This window comes from Schistocerca americana, chromosome 5, assembly GCF_021461395.2.
Source record: "Schistocerca americana isolate TAMUIC-IGC-003095 chromosome 5, iqSchAmer2.1, whole genome shotgun sequence".
Taxonomy (NCBI): Eukaryota; Metazoa; Arthropoda; class Insecta; order Orthoptera; family Acrididae; genus Schistocerca; species Schistocerca americana.
This window is the reverse complement of record NC_060123.1, coordinates 153483172-153492163: the sequence shown is the minus strand read 5'-3', so window position 1 is coordinate 153492163 and position 8992 is coordinate 153483172.

Genomic DNA, 8992 nt, shown 5'->3' with positions numbered 1-8992 from the left:
AACATCTTCCCCCTCCTTGACAACTTAAAGAAAACCAGTAATTTGCGGTTTCCTTTTCACCAGAGACACAGGTTTCGTAACCCTCTTCCTGGTTCGACATGAGTTTGCGCTGTTGTGTGAGAGGGGAGATTTAGCACTTCTAGAGCCCTATGATTGGCTGAAGATGGCGTGAAGGCGGTGTCGTTTATCCACTTTGCGGGTAAACGGATTTTTTCTGAAGAGGTGCGAACCACTCGGGTGCTGGACTTTGGTCTGGTAAGAGGACTTCTGGCCGAAGCTCTGGCACGTGTGGTTGGTGCTTGCTTGGGGCCTGTCCTGAGACTGACTTCACTTTCTAGTAGTTAGATTGGAGAGCTTGTGGTGAAGTTCTTACTGTACCGACATTGTGACTTCGAACGTCTACTCGTTTGCCGAGGGCACACGAATTTGGTTTTGGTTTACCAGTCTTTATGTTTGGTATCCTTGTGCGCTCTGTCATAAGTGAGTCAAATTGGTCCTCGGTACGACCAGCAAACAGATGTGTCACACACTGAAATCCACTGTGATTTCAGAACTCTGGTAGAGAGTGAATTGCGATCCATCTGCCTGATCGCTGGACCATGAGATTTTTGCATTTATTTTGTGGCCGTGATCGATTCACAGGTGCCGCCTCACATCTCGTCTCTGCCGCACCCATCTCTCCAGCTGCAAGTTACATCGCTGCACGAAGCAAACGGGGTAACGTACTGCTGCTCCGGCCTTGTCAGGGAGTACAGATCTCAATCGCCACTTCCTCTCAGTTGCACCTACGTGGTGAAACCACTGTAGGGATTTAATCAATCAAAGTCTGCTCAACGTCAGATCAATTCAGATTGCGTTATCCACATTTTTAGGGCCAGAGTACTTGATTCACCTCTGCCACCGAGGATCCATGTCCATTAACCTCTTAAACCACCTGTTAGTTGTTTACTAAATTCAATCATACATTGATCATACAATTTAAGCTTTCACGGCAGTATTGTCTTCACTTAAAACTTCCGGGCTGATAGGCCGTGGTCTAAGTATAAAACTGTCTCCTGACGTTTCGTCTCCCGCAGTCGGAGACGAAACGTCAGGAGACAGTTTTATACTTAGACCACGGCCTATCAGCCCGGAAGTTTTAAGTGAAGTCAATCATACATTGTTTAGCATAATTTATGTCTTTTTTTTCCTTTGAAGAATAATTTTTGTTAGAACTCCAATACATTTTGCTTCACTCTCAATAATTTAATATAGTCCACACGGCGTTATCTTTCAACTTTAAGCTCGTACAATTTTGCGATTTCTTCATATTAGCGAAGTTGCTAAATTTCTGGCAAGATCTTTTATTAGCCGTGACTCCATAACTAAACGTTTGTGGACCTATGTTTATATGAACTTTTTTCTTTCACTTGTAGAATAACACATTGAAATATTTGCGTATTTTCGTCAATCACTCTGTATATCAGCTTTAAATAGACTATTTAATCAACACCTACTAGTGGACATTAATATGCGCTGTGTCCACACTTCGCCTTTATGTCGGTTTGAACTCTGCTGACAACACTTTGAGTGAGTTGGCTGAATGTCTGTGGAGGAATGGCAACCTATTATTCCTCAAGAGCCGAAATGAGAGAAGGTAGTGATGTTGGACGCTGGAGACTGGAGCAAAATGGACGTTCTGTCTCATCCGAAAGTATTCCACTAGATTCAGGTCGGGACTGTGGGCAGGCCAGAACCATTATAGAAATGATGTTCACAAAACATTGTCTCACAGATGGTGTTTTATGACAGGGTGCATTGTCATGTTGATACGAAACATTATCACCTCCAAACTTTTTTCTCTACTGTACGCACTACAGAATCTACATCTACATCTACATGGATACTCTGCAAATCACATTTAAGTGCATGGCAGAGGGTTCATCGAACCATCTTCACAACTGTCTATTATTCCAATCTCGTATAGCGCGCGGAAGGAATGAACACCTATATCGTTCCTTACGAGCTCTAATTTTCCTTATTTTATCGTGGTGATCATTCCCCCCTATGTAGGTCGGTGTCAACAAAACATTTTCGCATTCAGAGGAGACAGTTGGTGATTGGAATTTCGTGAGAAGATTCCGTCGCAACGAAAAGCGCCTTTCATTTAACGATTTCCAGCCCAAATCCTGCATCATTTTTGTGACAGTATCTCCCATGTTTCGCGATAATACAAAACGTGCTGCCTTTCTTTGAACTTTTTCGATGTACTCCGTCAGTCCTATCTGGAAAGGACCCCACGCCGCGCAGCAGTATTCTAAAAAAGGACGGACAAGCTTAGTGTAGGCAGTCTCCTTAGTAGGTCTGTTACATTTTCTAAGTGTCCTGCCAATAAAACGCAGTCTTTGGTTAGCCTTCCCCACAACATTTGCTATGTGTTATTTCCAATTTAAGTTGTTCGCAATTGTAATACCTAGGTATTTAGTTGAACTTACGGCTTTTAGATTAGACTAATTTATCGTGTAACCGAAGTTCCTTTTGGAACTCATGTGGATGACCTTACACTTTTCGTTATTCAGGGTCAACTGCCACTTTTCGCACCATTCACACATTTTTTCTAAATCGTTTAGCAGTTTGTTTTGATCTTCTGATGACTTTATTAGTCGATAAACGACAGCGTCATCTGCAAACAACCGAAGACGGTTGCTCAGATTGTTTCCCAAATCGTTTATATAGATAAGGAACAGCAAAGGGCCAATAACACTACCTTGAGGAACGCCAGAAATCACTTCTGTTTTACTCTATGACTTTCCGTCAATAACTACGAACTGTGACCTCTCTGACAGGAAATCACAAATCCAGTCACATAACTGAGGCGATATTCCATAAGCACGCAATTCACTACGAGCCGCTCGTCTGGTACAGTGTCAAAAGCCTTCCGGAAATCCAGAAATACTGAATTGATCTGAAATCCCTTGTCAATAGCACTCAACACTTCATGTGAATAAAAGAGTTAGTTGTGTTTCACAGGAATGATGTTTTCTAAACCCAGTTGACTGTGTGTCAATAGACAGTTTTCTTCGAGGTAATTCATAATGTTCGAACACAACATATGTTCTAAAATCCTGCTACATATCGACGTTAACGATATGGGCTTGTAATTTAGTGCGTTCACGTCCTACCGCATTTAGCATTTATTAATGCGCATTATTGGCACCTTACCCCGACCACAAAAACACCCTATACCGTGCTACCTCCACCTCTGTACTTCACTGTTGGCATTACATATGATTATCCCGGCGTTGGGCACGCCGAGAAACGAGGAAGTGGAAAGTGAGTAGGTGGTCTTAGAAAACATCGAGAAGCAGTGTGGATGCGTGTGACGGGAGTACGTCTGCATGAGGCCTTTGTGTAACAGAGTATATCTAGTGACCGACGTGAAAAGTTTCAGCGTTCAGCATTGAACTGTAAGCTCTCAAGGCAAATGTGAGAACACTGAGTATCGTTAGAAAACGCAGGTTATCTGTGAAAGGAGCGTTTTACGCGACCCTCGGTCGAAGTATGCGTAATTCTAGTGGGTCACTCTGTGGCCTTTGCCTAATAGGAACAATTGGAAAATCCGGAAAAGTTGGCAACGTGCCGCTCGAGTCGTAATGGATTCAACCAGCGTGTAAGAGAGTGTTACACAAATTTTCAGTGTACTGCCTTGCAAGACATTAGAAAGCCGTTGTCGTACATACAAATGTTATTCTTCTTGTTCCTGTTTAGTTATGGGCCAGCTTAGGGCTACATTAAGATACTAAATAATGATTACCATTTCTCCGATACTCATCCATGTTCGCTTTTTTCTTTCCTCTGCTCTGTTGTCCATTTTCTTCCCTCCCTTTTTTTTAACTGTTTCGTGTAGGGTATCTTCCCACTTACCAATTTTGTTTCTAAATTTTGTTTCGTCTTCAATTTCCCTGCTTATTTGTGCGAATTTATTCTAGGTCTTCAAGCAGTTTTCTAACCAAGTTGAGTTTGTCTTTTAATTTCTGAAAACAATGCACAGTTTTTTTGTCAGTCTGCTAGGATTTGTGATTTGGAGCAGTCCATACAACATTAGTCGGCTATTCCTAATGTAATCTGTATTTTTTTTCTACAGTATTGTATACTTCTGTGTTACTTTTAATTTAAATGTTTGCTGTGGCACTATTTACTCATCTCTGCTTCAATTTTTCTTATGTTTTTTCCTGCTTTCTTATTTTTCTTCACTGATCATAAAATTAGTGTTTCTAATGCGTAAGTGCTTTCTGGTCGAAATACTGCGTTGCAATAGTAACCACAAGAGCCTAGGCAGATGGACTCCATGTCGTAAAGAGGACCACTCACGGCGATACGAAGACCCAATCGTTGCACCACAGCGCTCCCCAGACGTCGACGTCCGCTTCCCGGTCAGTGGCCGGACGCTTGTTGTAGCCAGGTACACTTTGGCATGCGGCATACGCGACTTCTCCAGCCGCAGCATCACAAAAAACCCGTTTCACTGCGAATAAATACTGACTGTCCGGCCAGTCTGGGCAGGCGTCGAGGCAACGAGTCATCGAGTCGTCAGCCGTCATGGCGTCCGTCTCCGCCGTAAGGTTTTTCCGCCGCTCTGCTGTCATCTCGACAGGACCGTCCGCCACGGGGCCCATCCATCGCCTGGTGGGCCCAGGCTCGAACTGCGGCCCACCTGGCCAGCGAGCCAGTGCAGCGCTCGCCGCCACCAGTCAGCCCCCGGCCGTGCACGGGAACATAAGCCCCTTTTACACCATCGACTTTCTTGTCTCAACTGACATACCGAGACAAGTGTTTACTGCAGCGCCCCTAGCTTTCCATTCCCGAATGTCTTGTCTCTTTTGAGTGGTCATTTTAGTTTACACATCAGCGCCAAAATCGCCGGTGTCGCGAGAGCTGTCTGCTGTGCAGTTTGGAATCTGAATGGTGAAAGTGAGGTTATGAGGGACTACTCTTTTGCGTAAAAATCGAAATATAGTAGCAAAATGTAGGCAGAAGCAATGACAATAGAGTTTATTAATGGCCGTGTGAAACTTCGTGTCATAAATTATTCACACTCGTGATGAGTAAAAGAACAGGAAAACTGTCATCCAAATATTTCAGAACATATACACTTATTTGCTAGAGAAAATATGTCCTTACAAACAAGTTAGACGGTAGAACGGCGTAAATAGCGTCGTTCTGCTTAATGGTCTGTATGTTGTTGTCTTCCTAACTGGCAAATAACAAAGAATATTATTCTTCTCCTCCAACAGTTCACTGCTGAAATAATTTTCATTACACGCGTTGACATATTTACGTTCTTATTTATGTGCAGTATAGACTTTTGCCTCTGTAGAACGTAAATACTTTTTGCTACTAGGAAAAAATACTAAGACCTTGTGTAACATTTCAATTGCTACCAAAAGAAAGCCCACAATGTAATAAAGATTAAGAATACACGAAAGTTCAAAATTAGTTTCTATAGTAGGAGTGAGCTCGATGAGAATAGGTTACAATTTACGATGTTAGCAGACGCCACCATAGTTCCTTGTCTCTGGGCTTGCGCAGTGTGCAGCATACTCGGAAATTTAGAATTCCCTACTCGGCACAATCTATAGGTCATCGAAGTCATAGACAACACTCGTTACGTGGTTGCTTGCTAATTTAGACGCAGGCGCGAAAGGTGCACGCACTTCCAGTAGTCGATTTTAAGCAGAAAGTCTCTCGTATAAAGCGGTATGTAGACTACGAAGGGTGTGTGCATGCATAGCAGCGTCCGGGGTCCTACCACAATACCTCGCTGCCGATGTCCATTGGTCTATAACCGCCTTCCAGCCTCTCCTGTTCTGGGCCTGAATTGTACTACGAGCTACTGAGTAAAATAAGAGACGATACAGTTTCTGAACGGCTTCCGACCCACCCCGACCCATCGCCCTTCACCAGATGGTACCAACACACACGACATAATTTGCGTTTCTGGAGAATGGTTTTTCGCTACAAACATCTTTTGCTAAAACTGAGGTTTTTCCGGCGTATACTATGTTCAAATAACTAAAGGGAATGCTGCCAAGGGACTTCGTCGACAGCCGACGTTTTTTCGATACACCCCGCCATTTTTAATGCATAACAGTAGCAAGTAAGCGCTATGCAAGGGAATTTAAAATCTCAGTTTTCAGGGAAATTCCGGAAAGATAGAACTCACAGACACTGTAAAAAGTAGCGCCATCACAAATAAAAGATGACCGACATCAGAATTTATCGATTGTGAAATTAATAATCAGCGAGTCAGGTTGCAATAACTCTGTCCCTCTGTTTTTTGAGAAGGGAGAAAAAGAATTCCATGCATAATTTAAACAAAATCCACTGTCTCTATTTTTCAGGTTACTTGCTAATTTAGTCTCAACAGCTTCCTTAGTAAAACTATACCAATAGCTGAAGGTGCATACCAGAACCCCCGTGTTGTTATGTTCCATAGAATGACCGGTGCCAAGACAATGCCATCTTTGATTTGTGACGGCGCTAGTGTTTACAGTATGTTTCAGTGTTATCTTTCCGGAGATATGGGAACCGAGGTTTTAAATTGCCTTGCACGGCTCTTATTCGCTGCGGCTACGCCTTGAAAATGGCACGGCGTTTTTCTGTCGAAATATCTTTTGTTAAGTAAAATGTTATTTCTGTCTCTTGTAATCTTGCTCTTATGGCAACTTTTTCTCCTACATTTGGCTGCATGACTTCTAGATGCTTCACTTTGTCTGTTCCTCTTATATTTCAGCATTTTGTACTTAATTTTGATACTGCAATCTTGCTACTTTTAATTTGTTCAACTTTATTCTACACGAAGGAGACTGTAGTCCTGTTCTTCTTGCTACTTCTGTGCTACATCTAGAATGAGTGCCAGAAGTGCAAAATAATTTTCTTACTTATTTATTGAATTGCACCTTTTTTAACCGCCTTTTGTGAATTACGCTGCCGCCCGGTGTGGCCGAGACGTTCTAGGCGCTTCAGTATGGAACCACGCGACTGCTACGGTCGCAAGTTCGAATCCTTCCTTGGGCATGGGTGTGTGTGATATCCTTAGGTTAGCTAGGTTTAAGTAGTTCTAAGTTCTAGGGGACTGATGACCTCAGAAGTTAAGTCCCATAGTGCTCAGAGCCATTTGAACCATTTTTTTAATTACGCTCATAACATGTCTACTTTACACTGTGAGGTGTTTTGGGGAGTATAGATGAAGATGTAAGGTTCAGAAATTAATGGCAAAGAGTTGAGGCGCTGAGAACCATAAGGGCCTGAAGCACTCATTTATCGATTCTGAGATTTTAGCATTTATGCTTATCCCTGACATGGGGTGGTCATCTGACAAACCAATTTTATCCGCGCTGTAGACCCACGCTGTACATATGAACATTCACAAAAAGATATCTTATCGATTTCTTTGATATCAATTCCATATGAACTCACAGCACAAATTGCTGTAGGAACGCTCATTGGCTACACTGGCACCCATTTATTAATAAAATCTGGAAGATTTTGGAGAAATGCTCCACCATTACTTCTAGTTCTATACTTTCAACACTACAGTCTCTGAAATGGGCGCTGAGGATTTAAGAGCCAGAAGTTGATGTACATGGTAACAATGTAAACTGCAGAAATTTTACGATGTAGAAGTTTTCAGTAGATTGCCGGGAACTGTTGCTTAAAGTAATATATTCTTGAAACTTCCTGGCAGATTAAAACTGTGTGCCGGACCGAGACTCGGACTCGGGACTTTTGCCTTTCGCGAGCAACCGCTCTACCGACTGAGCTACCCAAGCACGACTCACGCCCCGTGCTCACAGCTTTACTTCTGCCAATACCTCGTCTCCTACCTTCCAAACTTCACAGAAGCTCTCCTGCGAACCTTGCAGAACTAAGCACTCCTGGAAGGAAGAATATTGCGGAGACATGGCTTAGCCACAGCTTGGGGGATGGTTCTAGAATGAAATTTTCACTCTACAGCGGAGTGTGCGTTGGTATGAAACTTCCTGGCAGATTAAAACTGTGTGCCCGACCGAGACTCGAACTATGGACCTTTGCCTTTCGCGGGCAAGCGCTCTACCAGGAGTGCTAGTTCTGCAAGGTTCGCAGGAGAGCTTCTGTGAAGTTTGGAAGGTAGGAGGCGAGGTACTGGCGGAATTAAAACTGTGAGGACGGGGCGTGAGTTGTGCTTGGGTAGCTCAGTCGGTAGAGCGCTTGCCCGAGAAAGGCAAAGGTCCCGAGTTCTAGTCTCGGTCCGGCACACAGTTTTAATCTGCCATGAAGTTTCATATCAGCGCACACTCCGCTGTAGAGTGAAAATTTCATTCTAGTAACATATTCTTCACTGAAGTCGTTTCTGCAAGGCACATGCATGAGGGTCACAATTCGTCATTTCCACACAGTTTGTAGATGCCTTGCAAAACCTAGTACCTAAATACGCAGATAGAACGCAAACATCAATCTTTCAATACGAATACTTAACAAAACTACAAGCTTTCAGTCTAGAAGTGAACAGACAGTTTCATCTGAACATCAAGCCACGGAATACGCTTAGGTTGTGATTGTGTGTGTGTCTGTAGCATTTAGTATCTGTTCCTTGTTTTCTGATTCAAGTTTCATATTGATTACAAACCTTACAACTCTCAAAAAGGCACTATTGTCCCTACCCTGTATTTGAAAATTTTGGGAATAAAGATTAATAATAATCCTAAATAATAACTAATATTTCATAACATAAAGTGGGTACATTATTTTTTATAGAGAATAAAGGATTTTGAGTTCTTAGTAAAAAACAAGTCAGGCCTTCGATTACAAATAAATCAAATGGCTCTAAGAACTGTGGGACTTAACATCTCAGGTCATCAGCCCCTAGACTTAGAACTACTTAAACCTATCTAATGGCCGTGCGGTTAAAGGCGCTGCAGTCTGGAACCGCAAGACCGCTACGGTCGCAGGTTCGAATCCTGCCTCGGGCATG